This window comes from Fukomys damarensis, unplaced genomic scaffold (genome assembly GCF_012274545.1).
Source record: "Fukomys damarensis isolate Sample0158 unplaced genomic scaffold, DMR_v1.0_HiC HiC_scaffold_30, whole genome shotgun sequence".
Classification (NCBI taxonomy): Eukaryota; Metazoa; Chordata; class Mammalia; order Rodentia; family Bathyergidae; genus Fukomys; species Fukomys damarensis.
The window spans coordinates 8,031,071-8,057,878 of NW_022900942.1; the positions used below are offsets into that span (position 1 = coordinate 8,031,071).

Genomic DNA, 26,808 nt, shown 5'->3' on the forward strand with positions numbered 1-26,808 from the left:
TGCTGATGTATTCAGTCACATGCAATAAGCACTCTCAAGCATCATATTTTTGTAGTATAAAATATCCTCAAAGCACACTTTAATTGTTTTAACAAGATAAAGTGTGGTATTTTTGCATGAATAATATTATCAGTATTACATTAAACCTCTTCTTCATTTATTATCACTAATGCCACTTAAAAGAGATGTTAATAGACTAATTCATCCTCATACCACGACCTTGGTCAGGAGTACATGATGGTTCATATTCATTACGCTGAGCTCAGAGAGGACTTCTGCTATAATATCACTTAATTTATATTCTGAAAATGCTCTGGGGACAAGTTGCTCTCATGCATTAGAGTTCTATCTAAATCACAATATGTGAGGACGAGTGGGGATGGCAGCTCACTATGGAGCTACTCCCCTGTGGACTGTGGGCACTTCCAGACACAGCAATGAAAGAGCTAAATTCCACGGCCTCATCTAAACATACAATTTACCTGTGCAAATTTGCAGCACATTTAAGTGCTGTAGGTAGGGCATTCCGTGAGATTTTTAAAGGCTTGCCATAACATACAGCAACCACATGGCTTTTACACGTCTAGATTGTGAAGATACGGTCAAAGACTACATTTAAAAATGTGAACACCTGTGATCTTTGGCTGTCTCTACCTTGTCTTGGAACACAAGTGTGTGTGCATACCAATCAGTTCTGGGAGGTACATATTATACAGCTACACTAAAAAAAAAAATGTTCCTGGTGTTTTTAGAAACAATAAGAAATAAATATATAATCATATCACATCATTTGTGTTATACAGGTATAACATTTAAACGTCACTGTATTTCACAATAATCTATTATATTGGCCATTTCATAATATTTTACAAGAATTTTAATGTACTTTTTAAAATGCCTGGAGACTGTGTAATACTGAATAATTTTAATTTATAGGCCTCATGGAGCATAATATTGTTGAGACACATGATAAGTATGAATCTTAGCCTCAGAGCTAAAAGAGACCAGTTAAGTCTCTTTATTTGCAGAGAAGTAATCCAGATCCGATGGATTAAATGATCTAGCAAAGCCACTTACCTAACAAGAAGTGTTAGAGAGAATTCATGGTAAATCCATAATAAATACTTTTTCAACTCATGAGTTTAGGGAGAGATGCGTAGGCAGAACCGCACAGCAGATGGGGGAAACTTAGACACATGAATGTGGCTCTGGAGGGAAAGACGCTGCTTCTGTTGCTACATTGTAGTTTATAGTGGGAAAGAGGTATGGTGGTGGTGGTGATGGTGTTGCTTCAGCAGTGGTGACAAAGATGGCGAGGAGTGAAAAGAAAAGGGCCGTTCCCTAAAATGTAAGAGAAGCTGAAGCTTTATGGAGTCCAGTGATTTCTGAGATAACTTGAATTTATTCATCCTCCATGTTGCTGGACATTCTAAATTTTTAAAAAAATGCATAACATGTAAGAAAGTGCATATTATATATTGTAAACACAAAATCAGAATAAATTCTCAAGGGAAAGATCTAAAATTAGTTGTGATAGCTAACTTAGAAAACAATATTTTAAAGTTAGTACTGTATCTATCTTGTTTTTACTAAGCAAAAGTGTAAGTGTTATTCTATGAAAAATCATCAACAATCTATGCTGAATGCTTAATATCTCTTTAAATTTATTACAGTAAAATATGCTTTGCCATTAACTCCCTTCAAAATACTCCCACCATCTTCCAACACGCTTGTTTCGTCATTCTTTTTGCCACTTTTGGACACATTTCTGGAAGTACCTTTTTGCGTATGTTGTTAGCCAGGCTGTCACTGCTGGGCCCATGTCTGGACTCAATCCAGAGAATTTACCTTCCTGATCATTTGTGCTTTGAAGAAGAGCCAGGAATTGCAAGGTGCCAAATCCAGTGAAGAAAATGGACGAAGATACATGTTTATGCTTTTATTTGACAGAAATTGCAGTGTTGGACTGAAATATATTATGAAAGTTTAAGAAATTTATTACACTAAAAGACACATTTCATCCATCTTTCTGTAAATGCTCAAAATACTCCCCATTGTTTTTGGCAAGGAGTCTTTTACTGTAATAAGTTGTTTATTTGTTTTTTGAGGCAGGGTCTCACAATGTTGTTCAGGCTGGCTTTAAACTCACCATGTAGCCCAGGCTGGATGTGAACTCACAGCAATCTTCCTGCTTCATCCTCCGGAATGCTGGGATTACAGACATTCCTGGGTATAATAAGTTTTGTATTATTTAAATATTCACTTTATCTTTAAATCACACCTAATATAAAGCTTTTCATACTAAAACAATGTAACTTAGACACCCTTCTTTTATCTTAGCAATATTTAGATGTGAGAGAAGTACATAATTATTTTACTATTTTTGTCTTTGTTCAAGTTTCCCAGTATCAGTACTGATGCAACAAACTAAGGGAAGATGCACACTATTAACAATATAAAATTATAATCTTCTTATCATAACATTTTGGGAAAATATTGTGGAAGTATTTTGGGAAAAACTTCAGTGTAAGATTCTTGCTTAAAGAAGATCTCAATCGTGTATCACAGCAGTTGATGAATAAGTGCTAATTCATATCCCTTCTCTTGATAAAGAGTCCAAAGAATCTAAGTACAATTACATATCAAAGTATAGGAAGTAGGCCTCACACCTGAGTATCATTTCTGTGTGTCTTGGCTTTGAATATTATTATTTTTGTTGCAATTTTGGAAAAATATAATATAACACTGTCAATTGGTTTTGTAAGTGATCATGAGGCAACCAGAACTACATCTGCTTTAGGGAATAAAATTAATGCGGCAGTCACCTGTATTGATGGTCTCATTTAATGTTCTAATTTCTATACATTAACTTTAAATTTTGTTCTCCTTCCAGATTTTTTAAGTATACAGAAGTCTCCAGTTATGAAAGTCAATATGGACACAGTGACTGCTAAACCCCACACATGTCTCCTTCTTTGATCTCTCTGTGCTCAAGTTCAGCATTCACCCAGCCTCTGGTCCTATGGGGCCCTGGAAATGTAGTTAATTATCAATAGTAGCAAGTCTGTATTGAATTGAATTGAATTGAGTTCAACTGAATGCAATAAAGGAGGTATTTTATATTGTACTTGAAATAATACTCATCTTCACAAAAACAGGAAAATTCAATCATATCTCCTCCTGACACTACAAAAATGTGAAATGTGTCTTTTGAAAAGCCAGTGTTACATCTTGTGAAAGTAGATTTTTATCTAGGGTCTGTTAAAAAAAAAAGCCTACATCAATAGAAGAATTAGAGATACATGTTCAGAAGGAGAAACCAAATCACTTTATTGGAAAAGAAAGAGAAATGTGGAAGCAAAACTATTTTATTGGGAAAAGGAGAGAAAATAAGCCTAAAGATAACTACCTCGTTGGAGTAAGGTAGGGAGTCCAGAGCTCGCACTTTGGTCTAAACTTCTTTTATTACATAGTAAGAAAGGGACTCCCCTTGAGAGTCAGTATAACTTGATTGTCTGCTTTGGGCTCTGAGATCCCTGATTTGGCTGTTACCCTTTCCAGGGCCCATGCAAACAGTTTTGGATAAGAACCTCTTTGGTTTCTTTGTGTTGTCCAAGTGCTTAACTTGAGAAATTTACAGCAGAGTTATATTCATGGTTTAGTTACTAAAAAGGATATATGTGCATTTTAGTGTATTAATATGTGAGAATAATAAAAGATCTATGCACTCACATTCATTGGCTTGAGTGTATATTTTATATATTAAGTGAATTTTTATGATATTGTCCTCCCCCTCCCACTGTTCCTCTTGTGTTTAACTAAGATATAGGGAGGAGGGAGTTGTGTCTTGGCATGAAGTGGTCCGGGCTAGCCTTACCAGCTCTCACTGTTTTCCTTAGCTACTCTCTCTCTCTAGTAGGGGTTTAACTTTATTTGCCAGAAACCTCACTAGGTCCTTTAATTTTCTCTGCCTGTCCCCTGACCCTTTCTGCTTTACCACTGCAGAAAAGACCAACTTATGATTGGCATTATTTAGCACCAGTGGGCACAAATCCACATTTATCAAATTACAGTTGGTAAATAACAGTTGTACCTATGACCAGGCATCATTAGAAGGATTGGCTTTTGACAACTCAGAAATAAAAACCACAGCAATGTTCCAAAACACTATCTGACTGTGCTAAGTTGATGGCAGTATAGCGTCCAGAAGGTCTGCAGCTAGGAGAGCATCTGCCTCAGTCCGGGTGGCTTGGAAGCCTGTGGGTGTGAGGTAGCAAGATGCACAGGGCCTTTGAGAAGAGCAAGTGTCTAGAGGGGTAGTGAGCCCACTGACGCCTAAAAGCCATTTCATAAGTTTAATTTTAGTGTTTGCAGATCGATTGAGACACCCCTTGGGACCATTTGGAAATACATGAAAGTGCGGAGGCTAAGCCTAATGGTTCGGCAGGTAAAGGAGCCCGTGACTTTTCTGAGGTGGGAGCTTGACAGGACCCATTAACTCTTTCAAAGCTCAGGGGCAAATTTTCTTTTCTTGATGGTAAAACTTTCAGTTCCCCAAAACTTTAAAAATAGATCTTTCAACACGATCTGTGACTCTAAAACCTAGCATCTTGAAAATGGATACTGTCTTCAGATCTCTAGGGAAGACCTCTTCTGTCTTCCTTGAAGAATATGCAGATGTATAGCAGTGTGTTGCCAATTTGCTGTAGCTATTTTCAGTACCATTCTTTGTTGTTTTTTTTAAATTAATTTTATCAGTATATTTAGTGTATACAATATAATGACATTCATTGTTGGAAATGTGCACCTTTACATAATCAATCTTGGTTTGCATTTTTCCCTATTCCCTTGCCCTCCTTCAAACCCCTCCTCCTTCCCTCCCTATCTACAAAGACTTTGTTTCCATTATTTTTCATTTTCTCATATTAATTCCATTTCCTTCTATTTGTAATTGCCTTCTTCTACATTGATAGGCTAATCTTAAGAGATATTTTAAAACAAAAGCATTAGTTCAGATAACTTAATGCTTTACTGATCTCACAATTTTAAAAGGTCTGGATATCACAAAGGGGAAAACATCATGGATATAAGAGAGAAAATACTGCACTACTACTGAGTCAGGCTATACACAACATTTCTGACTTACAATCTAGCTCACTGAGCACACATGCATTTTCCTGAATATGAGAAGTAAAGGCAGGCTCTTCTGCAGCCTTTCTGTGCTGCAGCCTCACTCTGCCCTGGAGTAATGAACAATGACACCACTGCAAAAGATAACTATCAAAGTCTTTGGTTGTGGACACAGATGGCTCAGGAGACCCTGCAATCCCCACATTTCCATCTATTCCAAAGGTGGCTATACAGTCTCAACACGTGCTGGATTTTGAGCTCTAGAAACTCAACTGTCCTGAGTCATTTTTGATTTATTTTTTATATATTTCATCACCAAACCACTGAGGACATCCCCTTTTAGAGATGAAAGTGCATTAAAAGAAATGCATGAATAACATTACTTACAGCTCTACAGAAAGGAAAAAGAAAGGGAACCAATTTGACGAATATTCACTGAGGCATTTTCTACATGCTTAGGGCACAGCCATAGAAACCAAGGAGAAAAAGTGCTAGTCCTTCAGCATCTCACTTTCCTGTGGAGGAAGATAATATATGAGTAGGAAAATTACATTATTTCTTAGTTAGCGAGGACTCTGCGAGAAAGGCTCTAAACACAACTTTCTTCCTTTTTTGTTTTTTTTTTTCCTTTTTTTTCTGTTGTACTGAAGATTGAACCCAGGGCCTTACACATGCTGGATAAGTGCTACTTGTCCACTGAGCTACTTGGCTATGCCACCAGGCCCTCATATGTTTTTCAGTCTGAGATGATGTCATAAATTTCCCAGATTGGCCTTGAACTTGAGATCCTTCTGCCTCCTAGGTTCCTGGAATTTTGGGCATGCACCATCATGCTTGCTACAACTTTATCTTCAAGGGTTCTTGGTTTGCTTTTCATTTTATAGCTTAGATTCTCTTCCTAGGAAGATAATCTTGACCAAATGCTGGGCATGGTGGCACACACCTATAATCCCCGCACTGAGGAGACTGAGGCAGGAGGATCTCTGTGAATTTGAGACCAACCTGGGCTACATAGTGAGTTCCAGGGCAATCTCCACTACATAGTGAGACCCTGTCTCAAAAAACAAAAGCAAACAAACAAACAAAAAGATAATCTTGACCAACATAAGCTTATTTCTTAGTAGCATAATCTTTTCTAACTCCTCTTCTGATGGGTACTTTAACTAAGGCAACAAAGTGTGTGCAGTTAATTTTTAGGTTAGATCCTCTATGTCATATTCAAAGTACCTTTCATGCATGAGCAGATTTAAGTGAAGAATTTTTATATGCTTTTTGTCTGGCACTGAGTTTCATCATCATGGAACATTATGACATCATAAATGATTTTTGGCACTGTCTTTATGCACATCTTGTGTAATAAATAGCTGTATAGAGTGACTTCCATTACTTTCCCAGCATCTATCCCCACAACAGGCAGGGCAGTGAGAATTTAACTTCCCAAGTATGGTCCCTGTCTGTTTAATTCTGCCATGTGTCCTTCTTGCTCACAGCACACATTTTTTTCAAGCACAGCCATCACCATCTACGCCATAGGCCACTGTATCCACAGGCAGAGACTGTATTCTGTCTCTATGCCTCAGTCAACAACAGTTACTATTTTGCTAACATCTCTATTTCTTTAAGACATCTTGTTACCTTCTATTACTCAGTCTGAGAAACTAAAACTGGCTATTTTCAAGCCATTCTGTTTTCCTTTAGTGTTCATTATAGTTCTGCAGTATCTGGACATAAATATTCAGTTAGTTTTTTAATGCATTATAAGATAATGCATTCTCTACATTTTCTATGCACTACATTAATTTATTGAAGTTTTCATTCCTCACCTCAAGGTAAGTCTTAAAAGTTTTATCTCTACACAAAACATCACATAGTACATCTGCAAATCAGCCATCCCCAACTTTTGTGGCAATGAGGGCCAGTTTTATAATTTTTACAATGGACAGGGGTGGGCTGGTGGTTTTGGCACTAGATTCTCATGAAGAGCGGGAAATCTAGATCCCAAGCATGCACAATTCACTATAGGGTTCAGGCTTCTATGGGGATCTAATGTCCTGCTGATCTGAAAGGAGGAGGAGCTCAGCAGGCAATGTGAGCAGCTGCAAACACAGAGGCAGCTTTGCTTGCTAGCCTGCTGCCCATCTCTTGCTTTGCTGCCCAGTTCCTAACAAGTCACAGACCAATATCAACGTTTGGAGACCTCTGCTCTAATTGAAATCCATCACACGCCTCCTTGCTCAAATGTATTTATTCAGCATTCATTGAGCACCACTCATATCTCAGACACTGTAGATCTAAGACCTGTAAAACCAGAACTCCCACTACCAAAGGCCCATAATGTCAAAGGGAGAAGGCGAGAAGTAATATCAAAATTGCAAAGTAGGGCAGTAAGTGCTACAGAGCAGACATGTAGGAGGAGGACCTGGTCACGATGGACCTCAAGAGGAGAGGTGAGTAGAGATTCTTCACTGGACTCAAGACACAGAGGGAGTGTGGGTGCTTGGAGTGTGTGTGAGATGAGCCCAGTGCTGAGGGTGTTGCTTAGCCAGAGAAGTGAAACCTAAAGTAAGGGCCGGTACATACACTATTTCAAGGCCCTGAATTCAGTTTTATTTATGAGTTCTGTGTCATACCCTACCCTGTCACCCATCAAATTGCTTAAAATTCAGGATCTACAAAACTTGCATGCATCTCTGCTTCTGGGTGATGACATTCTTTACTGTAGGAGTTTACAAAGGGAGCGTAGACTTGGTGCATCTGGATATTCAGGTATTCCCCTGGCTGACCTTGAAGCCATTGTATGTATGAATAGTGATTGAGGTTGTTGAATATGTATATATCCAACAGGGAGTTTCTGCTCTATTGTATTTCACCATTTGTATCCTAAAAATATACTTCACACATCATTAGTGAGGTCCTCAGATTTGAATCCTGGTCTTCTGACTCTAATTTTGAATTTTACAGTCATAAAGTTCAGGCCAAAAGGGAAGAGTTTCCTTTAAGACTTAAAGCAAACAAACAAAACAAAACAACACTATCTGCTTTGGTAGATCACTATGAAGTTATTAAGTAACATTAATGCTAATCACAATCTCTAGAGATCTACAAAAATAGATTCCCCAGTCCTCTGAGGAATGGACGTATACTAACATTTGGTATAAAACCTCAACAAAGGATTTTTAAAAATCTAAATACATTTTGTCTGCAGTTCTCCTTATGTACAATAATTTTACTCACTAATACTAATGGACTTTTTATTGTGCTGAGTATTATAAGGAAGGGTTTACACAGGGAGGGGATAGAAAGGACAATAATTATGAGTTAACAGTCACAGTGAAACTTGTAAAGAAAATGAAAAATGGATAACATAGAGAAACGTAGGACAGAGGTGGGAAAAGCAAAAAAAAAACAGTTATGACTAATAAAAGGAAAAATGTATTTTTAAATCACAACTCTTTGTTAATCACTCAGTGTCACACACTGAACTATTTTGCATATATTATCTGCTTTCATTCTCATTAAACATCCTCATGTTGGGGCCATTATGACCTCCACTAAACAGACTAGGAGATTTGAGGGCTAGAGAACTAAAATTCCTCCACAGCCAACGCCAGCCATTTACCCAGTGGAGAGCTGTTTTAAATCCACATTTGTCTAACTCCCAAATCCAAAGTAATGGGCCTTATCACTCCCTTCCTATCTTCCTCACCCTCTCCCTTATGTTCAGTCTTCTTCTTGTAGAATAAAAAGGACAAAAAGCACAGAGCACCATCCCCTTGGAATTGACTTTTCCTAGCCCCAATACTATGTCTCACCTATAGCAGGTTTTAGTCAGCTTTTCATCGCTATGATAAAGTACCTGACAAAATCAACCTACTGGAGGAAAGTTTTTTTTTTTTCTTTGTTCATGAATTTAGTCCATGGTTACTTGTCCCTGTTGCTTGGGCCTTTGGTAACGAGAAAGATCATGGTAGGGAATATGAGCTGGAGCAGAGATACTTACTTTGTGTTGGCCAGTGAGGGGGGCGGGAGGGAAAGAGGGAGAGCTAGAGAGAGAAGGAGGGAGGGATAAGAGAGTTATAGAGGGCAGGAACAAAATATACTCTGCAAATTTCCATCCCCAGTCCATACGTCTTCCAATTAGCCCCATTTTCTCTACTGCAACAGGCTGGCAATTAAGCCTTCAGCGCATGTTCTTAGGGGGAACCACAGATCTGACCCCTTACAGTGGGTGTCCAGCTCACCCCTGCAGAATGGCTGCATGGCTGGAGGGCCCTTCCATAGTGGAGGGTAGACACACTCACTCTCAGAAGATGGAAGAGGACCACTCATCCTGTTATCTTCCTTCAGCAGGCATTTTCTCAGGAGATACAGTCATCTACCAGGTAGACTTTTCTGGCTTTGTTTGTCCAACTCAGACTCAATGAGACCGAGCAGAATGAAGGAAGTCCACTGAGAACAACCCAGCCACTGCATTTTGTGGAGCTGGCGTACAATTCATCTCGTCCCTTACTCTGAAGACTTTACTCGTCTTAGCAGCCTTCCGGGGGAATTTGTTTCTCTCCATACTTGCAATGTTTCGTGAAAAGGTGGTCTCCCCTATCCTGGATCTGTCTTACTCTTAACTCTCAGGGCTTCTCTCATCCCCTCACAGTCTTTGAGGGCACGGGGTGAACTTGTGCATCCTGTGCAGAAGAAAGAAGAATCAGGAAAGAAGAATCGGAAAACCAAGGCAACTTCCTTCCTTTTCCTCTTCCTGTTGGTGTGTGGCGGGTGAACCGACAGACAACAGAGATTTTAGATCCCTGTGAGACCTTTTGCAACGAGGCAGTCCGGTGTAGGGGTCTTCTCTTTGTGGCTTCACTAAATGCCTCAGGAGAAAATTCTACAATTTTGTTGAAAATCTAAGTTGTTATTGCTGTGCTGCCTGGTAACTGTACAAGGTGATGTGATAAAGTGCAAAGGTGCCATGTGTTCACGCACATCAATGTTTTGGTATTTTTTATAATACTTCTTCGCTTCAACTTTTACTGGGAGCATTTTCATTTTTAGAGTACAAAGCGATATGAATGGATATGCATGCACACATACATACACAGGAATAGTAGACATAAATTGCTTGACGCATCTGAAAAGTGTCTTTGTAGGCAGTAGGGGGATGTTTGAGGCAGTCTTGAAGTACAGGTACCCAAAGTGTTGGCTCTGATTGATACACATGATTTATTACAACACAGCTGATGCTTCAGAAGACGTGATTTAGTAGTCACTGGTTATTTCAATTTACTCTTTTTGCGTTTTTAATTAGTAAATGAATCCCTCACGGTCAAATGATTAATTGCACAATAATTCAGCGCAGTCCCTTCCTCTCTTATTTGTGTGAAGCACAGTGCATAGAGTGTTTGGAATATGGGCTGACGTTATAAATTATAGCCGTGCATTCACACCGCCCTCATTCACATTGTGTCAGCACTTCCATTATGAACTCCCATTTTCAAGGTGCTTAAAACTAAGCTGTGAAAATTCATTTTCAGATGGCAGCTGGAAGAGAGGGCATCCACCAGTGAACAATGTTTTTAAACCAAATTTGAGAATTTGCTTGGCCATTGTTCAAAACCACAAAGCAGATAAAGTTAGCAATGCATCTTTCGTAACTACTTCCGTGTAATAAAAAAAAAATTAAAACTATTTGTCTGAGAGGCAGTGGCTCTAGTATGAATGCTAAAGTAGCACGATTTTATTTTGTTGGTGCCTGGGACCGAACTTGGGATTCTGTGCTTGCGAAGCAGGTGACAGAACCATTGAGCTAAATCCCAGTCCCTAAAGTAGTATGATTTTTAGATATAGTCTGCATTTGTCTGAATTGCCTTAATTTTTGGAAAAATTTTGGATTTGAAGAGTGCAGGTAATAGCCTTCTTTAGCCTCCTATTATTGACATCTCACATTTTGCTACAATTAATAAATCACGATTGATATAATATTACTAATTAAAGTCCACACATTACTCAGATTTCTTCTCTTTTTTACCTGAACTCCTCTTTCCATCCCAGGATCCCATGTCCCTGTTTCATTTAGTTCTCATGTCTTCTTCCTTTTCTCCTGGCCGGAATGGTTTCTAGATTTTCCTTACTTTAGATAACCATGGTGCTTTTAAGGAAGATACGAGGCAGGTTGCTCCTCTATTGAAATTTGCCTAGTGTTTTTCATCATAGCTGGAGTTTGTGGGTCTGGTGAACAAGTCCACACAGATAAAGCGCCCTTTCTTCACACCTTTTTGAGGCCATGTACCAGCAACATGAGTATCACTGTTGACAGTGACCTTGCCCATCTGGCTGGGGTAGCTGTTGTCAGGTTTATTCTCTGTAATGTTACTCCTTTACACACTGCACGGTGAAAGGGAGTCCCAATGCACAGTCCACACCTAAGGAATAGGTCTGTGTCTTCTGTCTTGTTTGGAATTGCTCTACTTAGAATATTATCTCATCTCTCCCATTTATCAATTTATTCAGTCAATCATTTATTTATATCAGTACAGTCTTGTGGTTATTTTATACTTTTGTTCATAGTCCAATACTCTGTTATTTGATATGTGTGAAATCTTCTAGTTTTGGCTGGCTTTTTGTTTTCATTTTTCCAGTGTGTCACGATTATCAGATCACATTTTTCAGCATGTGCTCCCTCTATACCAACGCTTGCATCTTGTTGCTCTGTATGTCTCACAGTTCCAAGCCTCACCGCCCCACATGTACTGCAGGCAAAGTGCAGCATCAAACAGGCAACTTGCCTCTTACTCAGCTCTAAGTGATCTCACATTTTCTTTGCAGAGCCAAAATTTTGTTCAGCCAGGCCACAAAACAACAGTCTAACAAACTCTCTTTGAAAATGTTTGAGATGTACTAAAGAAAAAAGGACTATCAACCATCCATTCAGTATGGCATTAATTTAACGCCATGGTGACCGCATCACTTTAATTTCAAAATCAAATTTTTGAAGTGCAAATTCAACACTTGTGTGATCTGGGCAATAATTTGAGGCCTGCTCACGATAAGTAATGCCATTAATAAGTGTAGCTCAGGGGTTGCTGCAAGGACCTAGTGGAGTCCTCTTCCTGCTTCCTGCAGTGCGCTGCAGGGTAGGTATATGCTCCACACCAGTCTAGGAGGAAGGTTCCCCAAAGCCTGCTATGGGAAGCACAAGCAGGGGAGAATGAATGGCACTGGGGGACATCCCTCCTCCCAGGGTAAATTCCATGAGATGTCACAGCAAGTATGGATTTTCCAAAGCAGAAATACAGGGTGGAGCTGACATCTCACCTTGCTTCCTGGCATCCCTCACTGGCTCTCCACGTCTCTCAGATGCGCCTGTCCCTAGCACTAGCTCTGGGGTTGCATTCCAGGTTCATCTGCCCGTGCTTCCACCGCTGGTAGCTTGGAAGTGGCTTAGAAGAGAACCACTCGCAGCTCCCAGTGCTCCTGCATCTCTATGGCTGCCTGTTCCTCTTCCTGGACCCAAGATCTGTCTGTTTTCCTTGCAAGGGGGTATCTCAGCCTCCTCCTTTCTCAGCCCAGGCTGTGAGCCCGTTGGATTCCCACTGAGCTCCCTTCCCTTGCAAGCCACCCATGAGCCACCTGAGAGCAGCCCCAGTGACTCACCTGAGCATCATTCCTCCAGAGAACACTGGGTGTTTCTTAGAGAATAGTTACCTGGGTTATATAGGGAGTTTAAGGCCAGCCTGAACTATATAGTGAGACCCTGTCTCAAAAAGAGAAAAAAAGAAAAAGAAAATAATTAAATATGATGGTAAAGTAATTAAATAACTTTGAGCCTAAGACATTTAAGCATACCAAACTCAACAGTTCTATTTTTCTTAAGTCAATGTTGTCCATGTCTATTTGTCTCGATATATATGCGTATATAAATTTAAAATTGTAAGAAATTATTGGTTTATGTATATTTTATGACATATATTTGCAAATATACATAATATATATTTTCCACGGTAGTTATAGACCCCTTTATAATTAATACATAGCTTTTCTCACCTTTCTAAAATAAACCTACTCATTTTGTTGCTCCTTTTAAAAAAGAAAACAGATTTTGATAAGCTTCCCACACTCAATTCTACTTTTGTCCTACATGGAATTACTGTATTTTCTGTTCTCAATTATTTTCTTATTTTTATACCTTTTGGTTTATTATTATTTCAGCTTCTTGAGCAATATGCTAATTGATATTGTTCTTTTATTTCAATATTTTCATGCAAGTTTTGTTTTCTTAGACTTGCTATCACCTGCATCCTAGAAACTTTGTGGTGCAGGGTGATTATATTTGCCATCATCCTCTCCACACCCCTATCTACTTTGGACATCTGTGGGTCAGGTCCACGTGCACGGTGGACAGGTCACATCACACTGGGTCCTCAGGTACAAGGCAGGTATGACCAGGCCTTCTTTAATAAAATCTATTCTGTGCAAGGATTAATAGAACTACAACTGACCATTGATACTAACTTTCCATATCAGGCTTTCTGATTAATTACATAGCCTTTATCTGTTTCATAACTAGCAGAAATCTGTAATTAAAAATGGAGTCTCAGTGGTGGTCAGACCAGCTGGCGACTGAGTTAACTCATGTGGCTGGTGCCCTATGTAGTTGAATCTCTTGTAACTTTCCTATCCCATGTTTTTTATTTGATTTGATTTGATCCTTAAAATCCTTTGTTTCTTTTCATTCTTTCCCATTTGCGTTTGAACAATTGAATTTTTTTCCTAGTTTTTCCTTTATTCTTCCAAAATTGAATAGTCACTTTAGAATCTTCAGCAATAACGATGAACATTTTATCATGTATTCATGATCGGAAAAATATAAAGTCATTAATTAATATTCTTAGAAAATTATCCTTCAAGTTCATTTTTCCTGTGACCTATTTCTTCTTCTGAGTAGGCCTCAACTCTAAAGTCTCTACTACCTCCCAATAGCCCATTAAATTGCATCCTTGATGTTTCTGCCTCTCAACAGGCCCAAAAGCAATAGAGCCAGGCCACCATGGACTGAAATTAGGAAGTAGGTAAGCCTGAGTAAACTATTCCTGATTCAAATTGTTATCCTTATGCTTTTTGTCACTGTGCCAGAAAGCTGACCACATAGCCTGTTTTCCCTATTTCCATGATTCCCCCTAAAATATTACTGATTTAATTATTAATTTTCTCATGTCTTATATGAGATATACTCATTTTATGTTTGGGGGGCTGGGCTGACATAAAGAACATTGCAAATATTTGGTACATTTGCAGGTATGCACACCGCCAGGAAAGCATCATTACAATTGAGTGAGGATATTTATTACCTCTATGAGAACACCTGGTTGTCCTCTCTGCCTGGCTTTAGGCAACATTGATCTACTCACTGTCACTATTGATTTATTTATGTTTTCTAGAACTTTGTGTAAGTGGACTCACAGTATCATGGCCCTTAAAGGCACAGCTGTCCTAATTCCCAGATCTTGCAAATGTATTTCTCGAGATGGAAAAATGGAATTAGCTGATGGAGTCAAGGAAGGAACTTGGAATGGAAAGAGTATCCTGGATAACCCAGTAGGTGCAATATCTTTGCAAGGTTCTTAAAAGGAGCTGAGAGGGGAAGAGTGTCATAGTCAAGGAGAGGAGACAGTGCAAGCAGATCCTGCGGCTGCACGTGGCTCTTGGAGGCTGGAAAGGTAAGACAATTCCTCCCCACAATGTCTAAAGGGAGCCAACACTGCAGACACCTCAGTTTTAACGAAGAAAAACTCGCCCTGAGCTTTTGAACTGCAGAACTGTAAGAGAATATACATTTCTATTATGTTAAATTGCTACCCTGAAATTATTTGTTAGCAGTACCAGGAAGCTAGTATAAGTGTGCAGAGTACTCTTCTTTTGTTCATCTTTTTTCATTCAACATTCGTCCATTTGATTTAACCATAGTTCATTGCTTTCTATTGTAAATTTTTCCCCCATTGAGTTTATTGGTACAGTTTAGGTATACAATACAGTTAGATTCATCATTGGGATCTTGTATCTTTACACGACAGGTTTTGGTTCTCATTTTTTCCCCTTCAACCTGCTCTCCTTTCACCCCCTCCTCCCTTCCCTATTTACAAATACTTCATTTTCTCACATTTTTTTCTTTTCCCTTATTTCCTTTCCCCTACCCCTCCCACTTCCCCTATACCTTTAGCCCTTTTCTTCCTATTTCACATTGACAATTATACCATTAGGATCTTATGTACAATTATAGTTTTTCACGCCAGAGAAACTATTCGGTATTTACATGTGTGTGACTTATTTATTTCACTTTAGAGTATATCTTCAATATGCATCCACTTTCCTATGGATGACACTAATTTCTCTTTCTTCATGGCTGAGTAGTATTCCGTTTTATAGAAGCTCAGTGGTTCCACCACCTGCCTCGTTGCTTTCTATTGTTAGGTAATAAATGGATGGGTAGTCCCACTTACTGCTCTTTGATAGGCACTGGGTTCCTTTACTATTTGGGTGTTACAACTAAAGTGGCTCTGAACATCCACATACAAGCATCCATGTGGTCCATGCCTTCTTTCCTGTCAGGAGTGGGAAGGCTGGATCAGGTCATAGATGGATGCTGACATTTCTAACACGCTGCCGTGCTATGCTCAAAGGTGGATGCGCCATGTCACTTTCCCATTGTTAGTATGAGACTGTTCCAGTTCCTCCTGTCCTCACCAGCTCTGCATATTCCTTCAGTTTAGCCATTCAGATAAGTGTGACAATGTATGGCTTTGTCATTTCCATTTATATTTACCTAAGTGCTAATAAAACCCGGCATCTGTGCTTCCTTGTAATCTATGTATCTTCTTTAATGAATTGTCTGTTCAACTTTTTTGCCTATTTTTTCAGTTAGGGTATTAGTTTTCATACTATGGAGTTGGAGAATTTTTTTATATCTTGGCATATGAATCCTTTATCTGATATATGATTTACAAACAATTTTTCTTCCTCTGTGACTTTTTTTATTTTTGTAGCACTTTCAAAGAGCTGAATGTCTTAGCTTTGAAAATGTTCAATATTATATGTTTTTCTTTATATAGATCATGCTTTTAATTTAGTATTTATAAATTATTTACCTAACTCAAGGTACAAAGATTTTCTAGAAGATTTTTCAAAAAATATTAACATTTTAGGTTTTAAATTTAGATGTCTGAATCACTTAGTCTTTTCTAAAATGACACAAATATTATGTTCCATTGGTGTTTCTGTCTGTGTTCTTTTTTAAAATTTCTTTGGCCAGTCTAGCTCTCAATGATGTCTGCATAAATTTTACACTTATAATTTTTACAAAAACTTGATTATCAGGATTTTAGAATGTGTTGACTCTACTGATTTGAGAAGAGTGACATCTTGTCTTGAATCTTCTAATACATGAACATTGTAAATGTACTTTTATTTAAAGTTTCTCTAATTTCTTATTACATAAGCATTCGGAGATTATCAAATTTGTTCCTAAACATTATTTAATATTTGATGCTTTTTAAATGATATTTTAAGTTTAACTTCCAGTTGTCCATTGATAGTATTTAGAAATGTAATGGACTTTTGTATATTGATCTTTTATATGACAACCTTGCTGATTTACACATTGTTAGTTCCAGTTTCCTGCCTGCCTGTCAGAAGTATTGGGGATTGTATCCAGGGCCTGTTCAATTAGGTACATCCCCAGTCTACTTATTGATTGATTGATTGTCTGATTTTATTTGACTTTTTTCTCTCTCTATCTTGCCCAGAACCACCAGTGTAATGTTGAATAAATATGATTATAATGGATATCTTCTTCTAGATTTTTTTCAGATCAATACTTTATTATTTAGAACTTTTATTGTGGGATTTTAGATGTTGCAGGATTATATTGGTCATACTGGTTGTCAGCAAGTTTTTAAATTTCGTTATTTTAATTTTATACTTATTTTTATTTGAAATTATTTGTACTCTAGATTGTGTACCATACTTCAAATTTCCTTTTCTTTGATCATATAAAGTTATTGTTGATTTGGCATGATTTTTCATGGTATTTTCTAAACCTAATGAACAGAACAAATGCAAATGTATGTAACAAATTCAGGCCTGTGATTTCAATCCCAGAATCCTTTGTTTGTTTTTCACCCACATCCTCTAAGGGGTAGGTGGAAATTTTTGTCTTGATTTCAAAGTGAATTGGTACAAATTTTTCTGTTCAACATTTTCACTAAGTTGTAACTTTTCAAAGTCGGGATAAAATAACTGTCTCAGTTCCAGCAACCACCTGTGCAAGCTAAAGACTTCATCTTCTATCTCCTTTCAGAGAATAAAATCTGCATAACAGAAGTTCCCTCCCAAAGATGGGCTGGCAGCAGCTCTCACATTTAGAGTTGACTTTGAGTTTGCTATTTTGCTACCACCTGGAGTCTTCTTTAGTTTTGTGAGACCAATACTACAATGAAAACAATTTCATTTAGAATTTTTGGTACTTTTAATTGTCAACTTGAGTGAGAATGGCCAGCTGATTTGACTCAGCATGGTTGCCAGAATGATATAAAAGGAGTGCAGGAGGGAAAGATTTTACCTCATCTTCCTTGAAGGAAAGCAGCTGCTTTCCTTTGGGAGCATTTTGATGGTTTTCCTTCAAGGGAGCTTTGGCCACTTCCTTTTTTTGGGAGAGCTTCAATTCTCATCTTCATCTTGGATATTGTCTCTTGGCTTTCAGTGTAGATTCCTGAGCCTTCTGGTCCAGATCCTTCAGCCCTTTGGCACAGACACTTCAGCTTCTGGCACTGGCCCTTGGGCCTCTCTGACCAAGATCTTTCTTTCCCTCATTGAGAATCCTTTGGCCTCCTGATATGAGCTCGCATGGGACATTGCCATGAGCTGAAGGACCTCAGTTGTATCCTTCGGGTTTCCAGTGCACAGACAGAAGTCTTGCGCTCTTCTACATCTGAGTCTAGTAACCATTGTCTAATACAGAATTTTATCTACATTTCTATGGGGTTGTACTAGAAAGGTTGTCATGTTATTCAGATTGCTGGAAACATAAACAAGTTATCTTTTATATGGTGGAAATGTCATCATCTTATGAGCATTGTTTCAACTGTAGTTGCCACTACATGAATGTGGGATTATAAATAATTAACTGACTTTGCAAATATGTAGAAATGATTTTAATTTCCCTCAGTGGCTTCAAATTTGTTGCCCTAATAATTTCACATAATTGGGGAAATTATGCCTGTCTTATTAAGTGTCTTAATTCAAAATGTTCATGAATATGATGGTTTCTTCTTTTTTTCTTTTTCCCCTGTAAGCTTGACTAAAAGAAACTATAGATTCCTCTCTTCATGTTATTTTTTTCAACAAGATTTATAAAGATTTAGTGACTCATATTTTACCATTCTCAAATCATATGTCAACATGGGTGGTGAAAATGTCTAAGAAAACAACAGGTCAAAATGTTGCCATAAACACCAGTGTAGGGAGTCCACCTATTCCAGCTCAGACTGTGCTGTAAGGACAATCAGTCAGATTGATAAATTCACTTCCTAAAATCAGTTCTTAGGTGAATTGAAAGGAAGAACATTACTACATATATGAAAGAAAATAATGACATTTAAAGTATATAAAATAAAACCAACCTGAGAAGAGAACCAGTTTTAATAGGAATAGCCACATGCATCTGGAGCTTAGCATTTAAAACCTAAAATGTACCAATAAACTCAATGAGAAAAAAAATTAATAAAATAAAAGTATATTGTGAGTAATGTTTTCTGAAAGACAAAGAAACCTTTTTTGAACAGACTAATCATACACATGTGTGTGTGTGTGTTTGTGTGTGTGTGTATAATGTTAATGTTTGAATTATATACTAGTATGATTTTGACTGTATCTTTCTTCCTGGATTTTTTTCTAGATATTCATTTATCCACTTTGCCAAAGCTGATGTAACTGATCTTCTCATTTCACTTCTTATTGTATGATTGTAAAAGGGCACACATTTTACTAGTTACTCTAAATATTACATATGTATGTAATTTATAGTTTTCTTTTCCAACTGTCTATGTGTACCACTTACCTGGCCACTACCTTAATTCTGTAAAAATTGCTATTAATGTTAGCTGGGAGTCAACAACAGGCAATCTGATCAGCCCAATGATTAGTCAAGGGAAAATAAATTAAAATAAACAGCACACGATCATTGAAATGTAGAAAAAAGAGTCGGTTTACCAATCAAGCCTGGATCAGTGGTGACCGGAAATCAATGCTCTCAATGGCTGTGCTCAGTGTGGAGCCAGGGCTGATTCCAGGTGAGCACCCTCACAGCCAGGGTGCACAGCACCTCTTACCTGTGGCAGCCCCCTGGGAGCTGACTGTGATGGAGAAGGGATATCACTTAAATGAGGTTATGTCACACATCCAACGTATCCTCCCTGACTTGGGTGTTGCCTGTCGTTGTGCCAGGTCACCATACCTGCTTGCCACTCTTCGAAGCAGCACGCCCCTTTTGTGGTACAAAATCTAGCAGACTGATAAAATTATTTCCTAAAACACAATGTACTATTTAATATGAAAATAATCAAAGCAAGTAAAAATGTGGCATAGTTTCTCTGAAGCAACCAAGTGATGACAATGACGTTTCCACCTGGTCTCCATCTGAAAATACATACTTTTTAGTATGGGTAGCTATAAACAAACTACTATGTCCATACACATTACTGGTGCTAATATTGCTTCCGAGTTTACAGAGCCTCAGTGTCTCTCTTTCACTCTTTTTTATACATACACCATACTGAACAACTGCTCATCTTCACATTCATGCAGCATTCAGAATAGTTTGTCATCTGTCTGCTCATAAAACCCATGGGCTTTCAAAAAGGAAAACTGCATGAGAAGAAGAGAGAAAATAATTCCCATGCTGAAGTCCAAACTTTGCTACACGTGATCAATAATCCCAGGCAGAAGCAAGTTCTCCTAATCGCCTCCTTCTCCAAGCTACGTGTGCTTGGGCAGCCAGTAGCCACTCCTTAAGGAGCAGCCCAGCAAGGAGCACTGGCTCCTGGAAGGTTCGCCCATTATGCTGCCCCAGCCAGCTGGAGGCTAACCAGACTGATAACCCTAAACCACCACAGCACAGAGCCAATGATTTTTACATCAAGCTGCCTGATGTACTGCGCTGCCGTCTACCAATCCCTTTTCAATATCGATCCATTCCTAAATGAGCCTTCCCTGCTTTGTACCATGAGCAATAATTAAAAAAGCAGCACATTGATTTTAACTAATATTATGAAGGATCTGGATGTGCACATGCTTACAAAATAGTGGGCTTTACCATCTTTCATTGTACAACAAAGGATCCTGATTAAAGCTTGGACACAGGAAAGAGAAATGTGTCTACAATTGGACGTGTCAAAACTTATACCTGTTCTGTTTTATTATAAATCTTGTTTAGATACCAGTGAACCATTTTTTTTCCAGGAGAGTTCAACAAATTAAGTAAGAACATGCTTAAAGCCAAGATAGAGTGTAAAGAATTGGAATAAAATGTTTCTTAAAAATTAATATTATTTTACTTTATATGCATCCCACCTCAAAAAATAGAATTTGTCTTCATGTTGTATAACTCAATTAAAAGTAAGTGATTCATCAATGGATGCCCCATGTATGTTTCGCTAGTGGGAGTGAAATAACATTTTCAAACATAAAATGCTTTCTAACCTTTTGTCCATACAACTAAAGCTAACTCCAGACCCAACTACCTATGAAAACAAAGCATACGTTGGAATTATATGTCATTGTCCAATGCTAGAAGACAATCTATTTGTAGAATGTGAGTAGATTGCCACTAACTGCAAAGTTAAAGCAAGTAGATTTTTAAATGGCCAGATTGTGCTACGCTGGCAGAAGAAATCAAGTTTGCCAATCTAATGCTAACTGGGAATGTTCTTAGTTCTCTCACTTTCTGTCCCATTGCAGAGACCTAAGGTTTGGAGCAAAGTGAAAGAACAGGTTTGTCAAGACTTGGGCTGGAAATTGTGGTTTCCGCATGAAGACTTCCCTGGGCTTCTTAGCATCTCCCTTCACTCCTCTCACCCAAAAGGTATTTCAACAGATATGTACAAGGAGACATTACTTTAGCAGATACTAAAATATATGTAAGAATCCCATCTTTACAACGTAGTCAATCAATAAGATAATTGATAACCAAAAATCCTCAACCATACTTTAGTGTACAGAATAACATACGGAAAGCATCCAAGACATTATATACCTGAGATACTACAGAACTCAGCACAGCACATGTGGAACTTGGCAACGGTCCCCAGTCCATCCACAGTTTTCAAGAGGAGAAAACTCAACTTGCTATCTTCTCACTCATTCACTTATTTGAATTTTTTTTAATGAGAATGATTCAAGGATAGACATGGTAGGCAGTAATAAAACTGACAGAGCAGTTTCTTATAGCCAGTTGTATGCAGTTGTTCCTCCTAATCTGCAGTTTTGTTTTCCACAGTTTTAGTTACAGTCAACTAAGATTCACAATAGTAAATGGAAAATTGCAGTTAGAAGCAATTCATCAGTTCAAAATTGGGCCTCACTGTAAGTAGTACAATGACATCTTGCATTGTCTTACTCTAACCCACCTGGAACAGGAAGACTGGTGTGTGTAGTGTGTCTACACTATATATGCTACTTCCTCTCCTAGCATTTTAGGTGCTTGCTATTCATATGAACAAGGCAGCATTGTATTGCTTTCATACAGAATATGGCACTACCTACAATTTCAGGCATCAGTTAACCTACGGATCATAACGTTAGTCACAAGTCACATAAAAGTGTGTCTCTAAGATCCACCTTTATTCTTTAGAATATTTCTCTTGATGAATAATTAACTTTAATTTTTTATGATTTTTGTTATATTAATGAGTACTTAACAGGAAAATCTCACAGCAATGAAGTATTGAATTTTAAATATTTATTATTTATTTAAAAAGCATCAAAATTTCCAACATTAACTTTTTTGGTATACAAAGTCTATCAAAGAACAATACAAATAAATTATTATAAGAACTATAATTAAAATACTGATAGAACTCTACAGAAAAATAATACTTCAATTATCATGCCTAAGTCAGTCTGCACACATGACAACAACATGTTCCATACACATGTATTGCTTACACTGACAGCACGTGAGTTTTGATTTCCTGGCCTTTTTGTAGGACACACTTGACATTTTACTTGCCTTGCTGTTTTGTCAGGAGGTTTTTATTATATTACGGTGTACAGTTAACAGCAACATAAAATATCAATAAAATAATGTATTAAATTCTTAATATGTATTTAGCATAGACCTCAACATTTTCACATCAGCTGCGTACTTGCATATAAAACCTAAAATATAACATCAGAAATAAATCCCTTTCGGAACTACAATGAAAGTACCAATAGAACTCTGTAAAAAAAATAAGTTTTGCTTCAATTTTCACACCCAAGGCAGTCTTCACACATGACCACTGCACATTCCACAAACACATCTGTCTTACAGTGAGTGCACATGTGCTCAGCTTTCCTTCCCTATGTGGCAGGCCATTCTTGTCACTCTCTTCCTGCTTGTTCAGAAGCTTCCTACTCTATTGTACAGCATACACTTAGCATGGAAATAAAACGTCAATAAAACAAAGTATCAAGTATGTAGTGAGTGCTTACAATACACTTCAACATTTTCACATCAGCTGTTTACCTAAAAGATAACATCGGAAATAAAAATTATGTGAACTACAATGTAAACACAAACAAGTCTACCACAGAGGCTGTTTGCTTCAACTGTCACACCCAAAGCAGTCCTCACACACAACTGCACGTTCCATACACAAGTATCACTTACATGCTTTGTTTTTCTATCCTTCCTTTAGGGCACACTTGACATCTTTTTGGTTTTCCTGCTGTTACAGTAGGTCTCTGTAATGCTGTCCCGTCTACTGATCTATCAGCACACCAGGGTGCCCCACAATTTTTTTCTGTAGTTCCCTGGGCAAGAACATTTTGTTTTTTTCACTGCTGTAAATGATCTCTTGTGAATTCCAGTCCCAATCCTCTAAGAAAATGTCTCTGCATATTTTGCACTTGCTATTTTCTTTGTAACCTGCTTATGCCACACATATTTAGAACTGAGTAAAACACAACCATTGGCCAATGCTTTGTGTTTTGATTAACATCATAGTTGCTACATTCCTCATCAACAACATCTAGTCCACCTTTGGTTTTGTTGTAGGAAGTTTCCATCTCAGGCTTCTGATTTGTTGAGGTTTCCCTATCAATATTTCCAACATGATGCACTGTTGACATTAGCAGTACATTAGCTATATATGAGGCCAATGTAAAGCTTTTTGAAATCCAAAGATTATATACAATTTTGTTTTGAAATTTCAATATTTTATTTGGAATTTCTGCTTGTTTCTGTATACAGTCCCCTGAGCTGGCCAACTTGTGCTCTGTTAGCAAATGTAACATCAGTTGGAAACTGGTAAACCGATTTTAAAATGTTACATTCTGATTAGTTTGGGAGATGAAAGCGAGAAGTCTGTTCACAGCATCACTGGGTTTATTACTTTACAAATAAGGACCTGGTGGCTGAGTTCCAGAATAAATGTCTAAAATGAAAGCATAAGTAGACTTTACATCTACAAGGTCATAAATTTTTATGCCATATTTTGACCCCACTTTTCCATAAGTCTTTTACATTCCTATAGCTACCATGAGAAATGTCTGCCAAGTATTTCAGACCTATGAATGCTTCTAGCTCAGCTAGTGAGGGAGTAATAACAGATACATTTTTCAATATGGCTATTAGGACATGCAGAATGCTTTACTTGCATTTCAGCATTTCTTTGCAGTGGATCCTTGACTTATGAATGCAATTTGTTCCCAAGGGTTGGTATATTTGCACCCATTTGGAAGCACAAGTGGCTGTCATTCAAGTCATAACTCAAGAATTTGGTGGTAAATTAACACTAAAATTCTGGTCACAACCCAAGTTGATCGTATGTGAGGCTGGTTGTAACTCAAAGGTTCATCTTCTTTCACAGCATATTTTAGCATTTCATCTGCTATAATTTCTTTTTTTTTTCAGCTTTAATTGAGTTTATTGGTACATTTTAGGGATACACTACAGTTACATTCATTGTTGGGATTTTGTACCTCTACATGACAAGTCTTGATTCTCATTTTTTCCTCTTACCCCTTCCCTCCCTTTACCCCCTCCTCCCCTTCCCATCTACAAACACTTAGTTTCATCTTTTCATTCTCTCACATTTTTTTCTTTTCCCTTTTTTATTGCTATAATTTCCAATACTGAATGAGAGTGCTAGAATTCTGTCCAGTACATTTCACCCCTGCCAAGCCCCTCGCCATATGTTTTGGACCTTGTTCTAACATTGGATGATTCCATTTGGTTGCATGGCCATTTTGCAACATTTCAACTAGTCAAATATATACTCACATTGCTATTTCCTTCATTATCTGAATCAAGGAGGTCTACATTCCCTGTGGCTGTATCAGTTAATTCTTGCTTCATTTTACTGTCACAGGAAATTTTGACTTACATGGCCAATGTTGTCATCATCATCATCATCATCATCATCATCATCATATACACCTACACCACTCTTCTGTTACAAAAATATGTATTTTATGACAATGGATCATCTTCATCATCCAGGCATGAGTAATCCAATTATTCACTTTTGACCTCCAAAACTTGCAAATCTGTTTTTTCATGTACTGAAGTGAGCTACTTCTACTAGAAAAAATAAACAGAAAACTTTTGTTTTAACAAATGTTGGAGTGGTTTGGGTCTATTGGCCCCTCAATGATGCTTGGGTAAACATAGTCCAAACCAGTTAGAGCATAATGTGGGTAAAATTTCCATTTTGCATTTTTACACACATGCACACACCTTGCTGTTCATCATACCAAGTGGAAACGCTTAGATTGCTTCCTGCATCCTTCAGGGAAAGGTACTAAGACCCCCCCAACCTGGCTACTATTATGCCAAAGTACAAATTTACAGTAGAAAAGTGTAATGCTTAGCTGGTTAAGGGTCTTGGAGCTATCAACCATGGGATAAAGGAATTACTAGAAGGCATATATTTCACTAACCTTTAGTTTCCACTAATCTTTCCATTATGCCTTTGTGATACTACAGACTGCCATTTGACTTTTTTGAGTTTACAATAATACAAATTTAGATTTTCACCACATGTTTTCATCCCACTTATTGTGGTGGGATGTTCCTTTATTCAAATAAACCACAGAGAGAGAGAATATTCAAAACTAGTTCTGGGGGGATTGTTCTGAAAAATAAATCAAAGTGTACCCTTTTATCATACCATACAGAAAAGTTGAGCTCTGAGAAAATTAAAACCTTACATGTATGACACACACAAGTAAATGTACATTCATTCCCCTAAGGAAGTTTAGATGAATATCTATATAATCTTTGGAAAGAAACTATTAAAGTCAATAGAGAAGACTTTTTTTTTCTACAAATATTGAAAGATCACTGTTTTGTAAGTACATGTTAAAGACAGAGTATAAGAAATTTTCTTCATGGGTTTAGACCCTAATAGAAGTGGAAGAATCAACATTAGTAGAAGACTTTGATACCCTTCAACCTATTTCAACTGATTTCCAAGGAAGATTTTGTAGACTTTTATGCCTGAGACATTTACTCACATGTGATTGAAAACACAATGAATGCTTAAACTTAAAAAAAATTTGATGATAGGAGAAAACACATTGACATTCATCCTCTTCAAATAATTCCCTGTTATGACTGAAACCGGGGGTGTCCGCCAATACCTCATGCACTCAAATGTGGGACCTTTTGGAGGTGATTGGTTCATGGAGGTGGGATAGCTGACTTGCTACTAGGAATGGATTCTAGTTAGAGGAGTGGGTCACCAGGGCATGACCTGGAAGAGTTTACTCCCCGCTGGCTCCTTCCTTCTCTCTTTTCTTCCAGACCACTATGATGTGAACGGATTTCCTCCACCAGACCCTTCCACCATGTGATTCCTGTGTTTGAACCTGCGGGACATGGAATGAAACTTCTAAAATGTGAACCAAAATAAACATCCCCTATAAATTGCAGATGTAGTATATTTTGTCCCAGAAATGGCAAAAGTGACTCAGACACTCCCTATCACTTTGAGCACACTTACCTCACCTTTGCCACTTTCTGTTCGTCTTTTCTTCTTTCCTGCTTTCTTGCTTTCTTGCTTTCTTTCTTCTCTCTCTCTCTCTCTCCTAGTTGAGATAGGGTCTTCCTATATAGTTCAGGTTGGCCTTAACTATGTAGCCTAGGCTGGCCTTGAACTCATAGCAGTCCTCCTGCTTCCGCCTCCTGAATCTCTCCTAGGAGATAGGGTCTTCCTATATAGTTCAGGTTGGCCTTAACTATGTAGCCTAGGCTGGCCTTGAACTCATAGCAGTCCTCCTGCTTCCGCCTCCTGAGTGCTGGGACTACAAGTATATACCACCATGCCTGACTTCCTTACCACTTCCTGAAGCAATTCTTGAAGTTCTCTTTCCCAAGTGTCATTAATCATATTGGCATGGCTCCCTCAGTGTCCTAAATCAATTGAAAAC

The 26,808-nt window shown here is 37.9% G+C and overlaps 1 long non-coding RNA gene across 1 annotated transcript; it reads left to right on the forward strand.

The window, feature by feature from the left end:
• The first annotated feature begins 14,754 nt into the window (after nt 1-14,754).
• LOC104849248 lies at nt 14,755-26,293 on the forward strand. Its single transcript, XR_776709.1, has 4 exons — nt 14,755-14,840; nt 21,133-21,256; nt 21,671-21,756; nt 26,183-26,293. It is a non-coding gene; the product is annotated as an uncharacterized LOC104849248 (long non-coding RNA).
• The last annotated feature ends 515 nt before the right edge of the window (nt 26,294-26,808 follow it).